The sequence below is a fragment of the Leopardus geoffroyi genome, chromosome A2 (genome assembly GCF_018350155.1).
Source record: "Leopardus geoffroyi isolate Oge1 chromosome A2, O.geoffroyi_Oge1_pat1.0, whole genome shotgun sequence".
Classification (NCBI taxonomy): Eukaryota; Metazoa; Chordata; class Mammalia; order Carnivora; family Felidae; genus Leopardus; species Leopardus geoffroyi.
Genome location: NC_059331.1, coordinates 76,166,440 through 76,179,222, shown reverse-complemented (window position 1 = coordinate 76,179,222; position 12,783 = coordinate 76,166,440).

The window sequence follows — 12,783 nt, the reverse complement described above, 5'->3', positions numbered from 1 at the left end:
GCCTCTTTAGACCAAATATCTGGGCCTCTACTTAGAGATTTGGAACTGATCTGCAACTGTTTCTGTGTGTGGAAAGCACAGAGGCAAAGGGAAAACTAGCAAATGACCCAGAGCCGTGTGGGCTGATTTCAGGGCCGGGCACTCCTAGCCAGTGTCCCCTGTGGCTTCCAATCCCCTCCCTTCCCCAACCTGACCTGGGCAGCCCTGGAGTGCAGACAGGGGGAGGGCCGTGGTGGAGGGGACAGTGTGGGGGCAGGAGGGCGCTGGTGCGGTGGTGGGGTTTTCTTTTCTCAGGCTTTTCTTGTCTATTTGCTCTGTCAAATGTGGTTGATTCGTGGAAAATGCTCGAAGTCAAACCGGCCCCTACTGGTTGGGGCTGTGCAAGGGGTAGTAGGTTTTGTCAGATAAAATAAGGGCAGTTAGACCACAGCCAAGTTTGCTCTTTTCCACAAGGCCACGGCTAATGAAAAGAAAATATCCATCTGCACAGACGTAGGACTGCTGTCAAACATACCCCTAGGCTGTGGTCGATGGGTTCCCCTGTTTTATATCAAGTTCATTCCAAGTAGCTGCTTCATGAGTTGGGAGTCTTATGACCAGGACTGTTGAGACGCTGCACCTTCAGTCCAGTCTGATGCCTCTGTTCTGCAGGGAGCAGCCCGCAGACTTCTAGTATCCCGAGCTCCTGTTTTATATCAAGTTCATTCCAGGTATCTGCTTCCTGAGTCGGGAATTGTATGGCCAGGACTGTTGAGATGCTGTGCCTTCAGTGGTGCAGTAGGTTAAACGTCAGACTCTTGATCTTGCTCAGGTCATGATCTCAAGGTTTATAAGTTCTAGCCCCGCACTGGGCTGGGCGCTGATGGTGTGGATCTTTTGTGGGATTCTGTCTCTCCTCCTCTTTGGCCCTCCCCATGTGCTTGTGCTCTCTCTCTCTGTCTCCCTGTCTCTCTGTCTCTCTCTCTCTTTCAAAATAAATAAATAGACTTAAAATTTTTAAAACCATTTTAAGACCTCCACAGATACACATCTTTAATTGCCAAGAGTTCAGGTTCACAAAACTGTAATTGTAAAGTAAAGTTTTACTTTTACTTCTTGTAGGAGGAAGACCTTTGGTTAACTCGTGGTAACCTATCAAAATGGATGTCCCTTCTGTACTACTGAAAAGTTGTATGCAGACTAAGAATTATTATCTACTGCTCCTCTTCCTCCACCTCTTTGCTAAGAAGTTGGCATGTATTTTTTTCAACCGCAAATAACTGTGAGCTTTGGCACAGTCTAATGTACCTAATTTTAAAAATCGCTGTACCCAGTGAATGAGACCGGTGGGGACTTCTTAATGTCAAAGATCCCATAGGGTCATTGTTGTGTGCACGGTGGCCAGAGAGCGCTGCTATAGCCACTGTCGGTCATGCCTCATGAGTCTTATATTAATCATACATGTGACTCTGACATTTCACTCTAGAATGATTTCTTTATGAAATATCTCTGAGGAAAGAATAAATAATACTTGCTTTCCATTATGTACCTTTCCCCCCTAAAAATAAGGGCAAAGTCTAAATGTCTGAGAGTAGAAGAAAAAATTAAATAAGTGTTATATTTCCACAAAGTATGTTGCATCCACTAAAATTATATTTATATAGTTTAGAACAGCATGGGAAATGCAAATTTTATAGAGTAAAGGCAAATATGTAATGAAAAAACGATATAGCATAGAATCATACTTATGATACTAAATACAGTAAACACATATATGAAGATCAGAAAGATGAGAAGAAAATAATAACCAGATGACTTAAATCGGTCCTGGACATTCTAAAATACGTACAAAAAACTGACTTTATAATTTTTAAATTATAATTATTAAGACAGGGTGGAAATAATATTGGCAGTATGGCCACAATGATGTGAAATTTCACACAGAAAACTAGCAGGAGACAAACTGAACTGTCAATACTAATGTGGCTATGGAATTTGAAGGACAGGTTCTTTGCTGTTCTGTGTACAGTTATTTTTTTTAATGTTTATTCATTTTTGAGAGACAGAGGGTGAGTGGGGGGTGGGGGGCAGAGGGAGAGGGAGACACAGAATCCCAAGCAGGGTCCAGGCTCTGAGCTATCAGCACAGAGCCCGAGGCGGAGCTCAAACTCACGAACCACGAGATCATGACTGAGCTGAAGTCAGACACTTAACCGACTGAGCCACCCAGGCACCCCTGTGTAGTTTTATATAAAGCATGCATTACTTTCACAATCAGGGAAGGGACAATGAAAGCGAGCAGTAGGAAGGGCAGGTAGCAGGTTAGGGATAGAACCTACTCACACGCAAAAGAAACTGCTTGCCTCACTTTTGCTTTACTTTTTTCAGATAATACACCTCAAATAGGACGTTTCTTCTCCTGAGAATGTCTGCCTGCATTGTAGCCAGGAGCAAATCTGATGCAGGAGCATGAATAGCAGACAAGATTATGTTCCACTTCTTAACCTCATAAATGTCACACATTTGAGGTTAAAGTTGTGGCAAAATAAATAGATCAAGGTATAGCCGTTGGAAGGTTTCAATTTCCAGCATATTAAACTGCCGTAAATCTTAGAGACACTGAGGCAGATTAAATGCCTTCTCAATTTGAAATGAGTCTCAGGAGGATGGTCATACCAAGTCTTCCTGTTTCTGGGGTTCCTTTCCACATGTCAGGCTAGTGGCATTTGAGCCACATACCCTGTAATTATTTGGGCATCCTAATTGAAGACAAACTTTTATTTTTTTATTTTTAAATTTTTATTCGAGAGAGAGAAAAAGAGAGAATGTGAGGAGGGGAGAGGAGAAGAGGGAGGGAAAGAGAGAGAGAATCCTAAGCAGACTCCATGCTCAGCACAGAGCCTGACATAGGGCTCGATCCCACGACCCTGGGATCATGACCTGAGCTGAAATCAAGAGTCAGATGTTCAACCGGCTGAGCTGCCCAGGCGCCCCGAAGACAAACTTTTCATTAAAATACAATAATATGTATGCCTTGCATAATTTAAAAGTGAGATCTAGCAAGGGCTTCTGGCTCTGATCAAGTGAGGTTAACAAATCTTCTCCCTGAAAATCAATATAAAACTGTAGTAAACCAATTAAACCAGCCCTTTCACCCTCAAGAAGTGTCCAAAGGCAGACAATAATCTGAGAAGTGTTTAGTTTTGAAAAGCTACAGAGTGCAGGGAACCACAGTCGTGCTCTGGCCTGGAGTGGATCCCATTCTTCCCCCGCCTCCCAATACCCAGCTCTCTGAGCATGAAGATTCTTCCAGTTGGGACAGGCCATGAGGACTGGCAGCAAAATGACACAGTGTAAGGGAGCTCGGATAATCTGGGGTGGCGAGTGATTTGAGGGTGAACTGACAGACTCAGTGGTGTGCAAGGAGGAAGGGCTAGAGGCTCTTCTGGTTTGAGATTATGGTCATGGCTGAGGCAATCACGTGCTTGGTTGAAGCTGCGTGTGCGTTTAGTGGAGACGCAAAGCCAGCCCGATACTCCTGGTTGACCCTGAGGCCATAGGCATATGCCGAGGCAATGTGAAGAGACTCAGCAAAGTGTATAAGCTGGGTAAGACTCAAAATTGCCTAAAGTATGAAGGGGCTACCCAATACGTACAACATAAAGATTTGGCAGGGGATGGAAGTCTTCTTCAAAGTGCTTGACCACAACCCCTACCTGATCTTGGTTACCACTAGGCTATGTAGACACAGGGGTGATCTCCAGGAAGCTAAGCGTAGAAAGAAAATAACTTACAAAAGGAAACTGAGGAGAGTCATGAGCAGACACATGCCAGTTTGAGGGAGAAAAGATCAAGGTGCTGCAGAAGGGAGGGAGCCCCTGTTGTGGGGGAAGGTGAGAGAGAGCCGAACACACAGGGGAATGCCCAGGAGAACACTTCCCCAAAGCCATTGGCTGGGAAAATGAGAAGAAGTGATTTTCATTTTTGCAATCAGTGGGGTTTAAAGACCGGAGGTTTATAGGTCCCTGGGCTTGGCTGGGATAGAACCCTGAGGGCATTGCCCTGCTCTTGGAGAGAAGGCAGGCAAACAAATCTGGGGCAGATGGCGCAATTCGAAGATCACCTAAGGCACATGGGGAGAGACTGTTGCTCTTCTTGGAGCACATCTGTGAAAGGTGGCATTTGCAGAGACACCTCTCTGGGGACAAAATAGCCCGCGGGCACCATATCCCTCTCCTGCCTCTTGGCATAGGTGCAGAGCCACCTGCTGGACACTGGCTGTTTAGCTTGCCGTGCTCCAAATCTTACCCCTCTGCGACTGCCCTCATGAATCAACCCTAAATCAGGCCCAGCCAGCATGGTGAGACTGTTTCCTATGAACCGGTGCAAGCCCCCACCACACCAGGTTTCCTAAGTTTGGAGTCTTAAAAGTCAGCAGGATTGGGTGGGATAGAGCCCAAAGTGCACTGCACTGCTCCAAGCAGGCAAGCAAACTGGAGACAGACATTATTAAAAAAAAAAGCAATCTGAAAACCACCCGGGATGCAGGAAGGGAAATTATTTGCTCTTCTGGGAGTATTTCTCTAAGAGCAAGCAAGCACGGAGACCCTTCTCTGAGGAAAATGGAGCTGGCTGCCACAATTTTCCTCCCCCACCCCTCAGCATAAACCAACTTCAGTAAAGAGCACAGCCCCAAAACTGGCACATGGAACATTATCCAGAATAGATCACATACTAAGTCACAAATCAGGCCTAAACAACACAAAAAGATTGAGATCATGCCATGAATATTTTTCTGACCACAACGCTGTAAAATTGAAGTCAACCACAAGACAAAATTTGGAAAGACCACAAATGCATGAAGGTTTAACAACATGCTACTAAAGAATGAATGGATCAACCAGAAAATCAAAGAAGAAATAAAAAATATGTGGAAACAAATGAAAATGAAAACACAATGGTCTGAAACCTTTGGGATGCAGTAAAAGCAGTTCTAAGGGGGAAGTTTATAGCAATACAGGCCTACCTCAAGAAGCAAGAACAATCTCAAATAAACAACCTAAACTTTCTAAAGGAGCTCTACTAAGAACAACAAATGAAACCTAAAGCCAGCACAAGAAGGGGAATAATAATGATTAGAGCAGAAATATATGACATAGCAACTAAACAAAACCAGTAGAATAGGTCAATGAAACCAAGAGCTGGTTCTTTGAAAAAATTAATAAAATTGATAAAGCCCTAGTCACACTTGTCAAAAAGTAAAAAGAAAGCACCCAAATAAATAAAAATCACAAATGAGAGAGAAGAAAAAAAAACCAACACCAAAGAAATACAAATTTTAAGAGGATATTATGAGCAATTATATGCCAACAAACTGGGCAGCTGGGAAGAAATGGATAAATTCCTAGAAACATATAAACTACCAAAGCTGAAACAGAAAGATATAGAAAACTTGAACAGAGTGACAACCAAAAAAGAAATTGAATCAGTAGTCAGAAAACTCCTACCAAACAAAAGTCCAGGACCAGGCAAATTCTACCAAACATTTAAAGAAGAGTTCATACCTATTCTTCTCAAATATTCCAAAAAGTAGAAATGGAAGGAAAACTTCCAAATTCATTTTACAAGGCCATTATAACCCTGATTCCAAAACCAGACAAAGACTCCAACAAAAAAAGAAAACTACAGGTTTTCTTTCTACACCTGCTGAACATGGATGAAAAATTCTCAACAAAACTATCAAATTGAATCCAACAGTACGTCAAAAGAATCATTCACCACAATCAAGTGGGATTTATTCCTGGGCTACAAGGGTGGTTCAATATTTATAAATAAACCAACATGATACACCACTTTAATAAAAGAAAGGATCATAACCAAAGGATCATTTCAGTAGATGCGGTAAAAGCATTTGACAAAGTACAACACCCATTCATGATTAAACCCTCAACAAAGTAGGGATAGAGGGAACATATCCAACATTATAAAGGCTGCATATGAAAAACCCGTAGCTAATATCATCCTGAATGGGGACAAACTGAGAGATTCATGTATGGTCAGGAAGAGAGGGATGTCCACCCTTACCACTGTTATTTAACATAGTATTGGAAATCCTGGCCTCAGCAATCAGACAACAAAAAGAAATAAAAGGCATCCAAATCAGCAAAAAAGAAGTCAAACTTTCACTGTTTGCAGACTACATGATACTCTATATAGAAAACCCAAAGACTCCACCAAAAAGTTGCTAGAACTGTTACACAAATTCAGCAAAGTTGCAGGATACAAAATTAATCTACAGAAATCTGTTACATTTTTATATATCAATAATGAAGCAGAAGAAAGTGAAATAAAAGAAGCAATCTTATTTATAAATGCACCAAAACCATAAGATATCTAGGAGTAACCTAAACAAAGAAGTCAAGGAACTGTACTCTGAAAACTACAAAACACCGATGAAAGAAATTGAATAGGACGCAAAGAAATGGAAAAACATTCCATGCTTACAGATTGGAAGAACAAATATTGTTAAAATGTCTATACTACCCACAGCAATCTACACATTTAATACAATCCTATCAAAATATCACCAGAGTTTTTCACAGAGCTAGAACAAAGAATCCTAAATTGTATGGAACCACAAAAGGCCCCAAATTGCCAAAGCCATCTTGAAAAAGAAAAGCAAAGCTGGAGGCATCACGATTCTGGACTTCGAGTTATATTACAAAATTATAATCATCAAGACAGTATGGTACTGGCACAAAAACAGACACTTAAGTCAGTAGAACAGAATAGAGAACCCAGAAACTGACCCACAATTGTATGGTCAACTAATCTTCAACGAAGCAGGAAAGAACATCCAATGGAAAACAGAAATTCTTTTCAACAAATGGTGTTCAGAAAACTGGACAGCACCATGCTAATAAATGAACCTGGACCACTTTCTTACACCATACACAATAATAAAATCAAAATGGATGAAAGACCTAAATGTGAGACAGGAAACCATCAAAATCTGAGAGGAGAACACAAGCAGTAACCTCTTTGACATCAGACATTGTTTTGACATAGCAACTTCTTACTACATATGTCTTCTGAGGCAAGAGAAACAAAGCAAAAATAAATTATTGGGACTTCCTCAAAATAAAAGTCTTCTGCAGAGCGAAGGAAACAATCAACAAAACTAAAAGGCAGCCTTCGGCATGGGAGAAGTTATATGCAAATGACATATCTGATAAAGGATTAGTATTCAAAATAGATAAAGAGCTTATAAAATTGAACACCCCCCAAAATGTTCCAGTTAAAAGTTGGGTAGAAAACATGAATAGACATTTTTCCAAAGAAGACATCCAGATGTCTAACAGACACATGAAACGATGTTCCACATCACTCATCATCAGGAAAATACAAATCAAACCCACACTGAGATACCACCTCACACCTGTCAGAGTGGCTAAAATTAACAACACAGGAAACAACAGGTGTCGGTGAGGATGTGGAGAAAGAGAAACCCTCTTACACTGTTGGTGGGAATGCAAACTGATGCAGCCGCTCTCAAAAACAGTGTGGAGATTCCTCACAAAATTAAAAATAGAACTACCCTACAACCCAGCAATTGTATTACTAGGCATTTACCAAAAGGATACGAAAATACTGATTTGAAGGGACACATGCACCCTGATGTTTATAGCAGCAGTATCAACAATAGCCAAATTATATAAAGAGCCCAAAAGTCCATCGATTGATGAATGGATGAAGAAGATGTGGTATATATAAACAATGGAATACTATTCAGCTATAAAAAATAATGAAATCTTGTCATTTGCAAGGACCTGGATGGGGCTGGAGAGTATTATGCTGAGTAAAAGAAGTCAGTCAGAGAAAAACAAATACCATATGATTTCACTCATATGTGGAATTTAAGAAACAAAACTGAGGAACATAGGGGGAAAAAAAGAAGACAGAGGAGCAAACTGGAAAACAGACTCCTAACTATAGACAGAAAACTGAGGGTTACTGGAGGGGAGGTAGACAGGGGGATGGGTTAAATACGTGATGGGGACTAAGGAGGGCACTTGTTGTGAGCACTGAATGTTGTACGTAAGTGATGAAAACACCTAATATTACACCTGAAACTAATATCACACTGCCTGTTAAGTAACTGGAATTTAAATAAAAATTTGGAGAAAGAAAAAAGTAAAGAAAAGTATGACAACAATAAATTAACAAATAGCGATCTAAAAAAGGAGACAGAAATTACAAAAAAAGAACAGATATTTTTAAAAATCTGAAATGGAAAAGCGTTATAGTCAAAGTGAAATATTCACTAAGGGGCTTTAAAAGAATAATGCAGTCAGCAGAAGAAACAATCTTAATATCAGGGAATTTCCTCAACCTGATAAAGGGCATCTGTGAAAACCCATAGCTAACATCATATGTAATGCGGAAAGACTGAACACTTTTCCCCAAAGACCAGAAACAAGACAAAGATGTCTACTCTTAACACTTCTATTCATCATGGTATTAAAGGTAGACAGTGCACGTAGGAAAAGGTAAACATATCTAACAGATTGCAAAGGAGAAGTTAAAATGTCTTTATCCACAGATAACATGCTTCTGTACATGGATAATCCCCCTAGAATCTACATGCACGCGCACACACACACACACACACACACCCCAAAAGTAGAACTAATCAGCAAGGTTAGCATTGTCACATGGTACACATTCAATTTAAAAACATCAGTTGTATTTCTATATACCAGCATGAAAAACTCGAAAACGAAATTAAGGAAACAGTTCCATTTACAATAGAACCGAAAAGAATAAGACATTTAGGAATTATTTCAACACAAGAAGAACAACACTCCTAAGCTAACAAGTTACAAAACAATGCAGGTAAAAATGAAAGAATATCTAAATAAATGCAGAGAAGGCCCATGTTCATGGATTAGGAGATTTAATATTGTCATGATGGCAATTCTTTCCAAGTTCATTAAAGCTTTGTGGGCACAAATTAACAGGCTCGCCCTAAAATTACATGACACCCAATGGACTTTGGATACCCAAAATCATTTTGGAAAAAAAAAAACACAGTTGCAGGACAGTTATATGGTCACCCTGCAGAAGCAGTGGGAGGGAGGGGCGCACCCAAAATTTGACTTGCATGTTGAGAATGATGAAGCCACACACACACACACACACACGGTGTGAAAAGGTTTATTAGTATTGGTCCTTGGGACAGCAGCACGGACCTTTCAAGCAAGGCCTTATAGCACCTGATTTCAGAGCTCACAGAAGAATTAAGTTACCTACTTAAGCCAGCATGGTCCTGGTGCAGGGAGAGCATACAGGTCACTAGAAGAGAATGGAGAGTCCAGAAATAAACCCTTAAAATGGTACAGCAACTTTGAGGAGCTCTTCGGCAATAATTTGAAAAGTCAAATAGAACCTTGCCAAAACACCGAGCGAATCCTCTCTGAGGAATCTATCTAAGGAAAACAACCCATTTGTTCCCACAAGGACACGTATGTAAGTGTTCACATCAGGATTATTCATAATAGCCAATAATTGGCAACAATTCAAACATCCATCCACTGAGGAATAAACAAAACAATATATATGCATAAAATGGAATAGTATTGAGCCATATAAAGGAAGAGACGATTTATGCATATTAGAACATGATTGATGGTCAAGAACACTACACTAAGTAAAAGAAGCCACATGCAAAAAATTACATATTCTGTGATATTTATATTAATTGTCCAAAAAGAGCAAATTTTCAAGACAGAAAGAAGAACAGTGGTTTATCTAGGACGAGAAGCAGGACCAAAGAGTAGCTGCATATAAAGAAATATTTTTGAATGATAAAAGTGCTCTACAATTATATTGTGATGTTGGTTTAAAAAGCATAAAGTTACTAAATATCATGCAGTTGCACATGTACAAAAGAATTCATTTTATGCTATGCAAATTACACCTCACTAACACCGTTTGTTTGTTTGTTTTCTTTTTTAATCAAGGTTAGGTAGTATCCTGCACTATGATGCTTTAATACTTTACAAAATTTTTATTAAAAAGAAGAAAAATTGTGTTTCAAGTCTATGGACCATACATAGACTCACTATATAATTGATCATCTAAGCAGGAACACTTCTGAGACATGAGAGGTGCCTGGGTGGCTCAGTCGGTTAAGCATCTGACTCTCGATTTCTGTTCAAGTCATCATCTCAGGGTTTGTGGGATCGAGCCCAGTGTCAGGCTCTGCACTGAAAGTGTGGTACGTGATTTGAGATTCTCTCTCTCTCAGCTATATTCATGTTTATAGTTAGTATATTGATACTAAAATTCAAGCCATTCCATTAAAAGGAAAAATACTAACATCTTAATTTTTGGTGACTCTGATTTCTTTCTCCCTTCTCATTCCTTCCTTCCACAGTTACAAATCTACTAAGTACCGGCACTGCCCTGGGTGCTGGGGAAGGAAAGTCAAGAGCAGGCGAGCAGCCCCAGATGCCCTCTTGTCCCCCAGGCGCCAATCAGCGCTGTGTCAGTCCCAGGGCAGCAGAAGCACAGACTCCTGTTCTGTGTAGTTTTTAGCCACCAGCCTAATGAGTGAGCCCTGCTTTAGAGGAGAATCTTCTTTTCTAGACATGTTAATTCCAACAATAAGTTTAATTTTAATTCTTTCCTAACTTGCGTATTCATACAATGAAAATATAATACAATAGAGTAAGTCACATTGAACCCTCCTTCTCTCCCGACTATTTACCTGCATTTTGTCTTGAACAAAGCAGCTACCTGAACACCTGGACCATGTTCAAGGTCAGTTTCATAATCCAATGAACTGGTCATGCTCCCAACCTCCACTAGGTGGGGGTAAAAGTCAGAGGCAGGAAGCCAATGGATTCAGGACTGGAAAGTTTGATGAAGAATGTCTAAGGTGTAACTCCTCCCATTATCATTATCCGGCTGTTCTGAACTTCTAATTGGGTAAAGATATCAGCACCAAGAACTTTTATGAGTCCTAGAAAAATAAAAGCTAGATAAAAGCATGAACAACAATGCGAACTCCCTTTTTTCAGAAGAATGACTCCTATGACATAAAAAAAACCTCAATGAAATAACCCTCATAGCGAGGTAATGAAAAATTGAATACTTATATTGAGTATCTGCCGCCTGAAAAAGAGATTGGCTCCTAGTTCATATCTGTATTTTGTCTGACCCCATGCTTAGATCCAACATAGTCCAGAGAATATCAAGTTAGGGTTTCTAGTTAAGTAAATACATTAGTGCTGAGAACTTTTACTACTGTTAGAAAAATAACAGCTGTGCAAAAGCACGGACTCAATTGTGAACTGCCTTCATGCCAAAAGAACAAGTCCTATGACATACCAAATATCTCCCCGAAGTAACCCTCATACTGAGGTAATGAGAGTTTGATACTTCTTTGACCTTCTGCTGACTGAGAAGAGAAATTCTGCCAATTCACATCTGTAGTTCATCTGAACCTATGCTTTCCTGATTTAACCTGCTTTAATATCAAATACGAATAGCCCAGGATATCAAGTTACTTTGAGTTCCAATGATTGACTATGTCACATTGCTGGGCCTTTGATCTTTCACATGGCTCTTTCTGCCTGGAATCTGCTTTACTATCCTATGTGTGTGTGTGTTTCAAATAGTTACTAAGCTCAATGCGGGGAATGAAATAACGCAGTCTCTCTAACTCAAGTTTCCACCCCAGTGATACAACGAGGCCAGGTCAGGGCTGAAGGCAGTGCAGCCCGCACAGGTGGGAGAAATGTCTTAGGAAATGCAGAGAATGTTCTCCCAGGAGCCAGAGGCTGGGGGTTGCGGTGGGACAGGCTTCTCTCCCGAGTGTGGAGAGCAGGCCTGCAGAGGGACAGTGTGACAAACAGAAAAAGCAAGCTGCCCGCTGGCTTGATGGCTTGGGCTCACAACGTTTTCAGCAAAGCTAAGAAGAGAACACACGGAGACGGTCCCAGGAGGTCGGACAACTGGGTAATGAGGTCAAAATGGTGCTTTCTGCCAGGCTCAGGACCCAGGACTTCTTAATCCTTTCTGCCACTGAAGGCTTCTGGGCAGGGGAAGAGGTGGTCAATGCTGCGTTTCCATTAATACTGAGAGGCCCCACATGGATCAGCTGTGAGCGCGGATTCCAGCACTGAGCCGGGGTTCAGATCCCACCACCTCCTACTCCTCCAGAGACCTTGCACAAATCATTCCCCTCTCTGTGCCTCAATCTGATGGTCTCTGAAATAGGGATAATGAGACTCCCACCTCATCGAGTGGTTTGAGGAAGCCATACGACAATGCAATTGTTATATTCGACATGGCGCTCTGGCGGGGCAGGGAGAGGGTGACCGAGGCAGCAAATGGCTGCAGAAACCAAAGCAGGAAATGCTGAAGGGAAGGTGGAGAAGACAGGAAGTGGTGCCATGAATGAGATAAAGGAGGCAGAAATACAGAGGGTGGAAATGGCCTGGAGAAGGCAGGGATGTGAGGCCTAAGAAAGGGCCGAGTCCCCAGGGAGGTTCTGCTTTCTTCACGGGCAACAGCTCAGAGAGAGCTGCACCCTCAGACACGGGGACCCGGGAGGAAGGTCGGGCTAGGGGATGACGGGTAAGAAGAGGAGCGGACCCTTCCCCTCGTCTGCCTGTGGTCTGAGATGCACATGGCCGGTCACACGGGGTCTGTGTCCCCAGGTTACACGTATTTTACACTCCGTGTCTCCCCACTGCTCCCACATCAAGACCACGTCTTGGTTATTTCCGTCTCCTA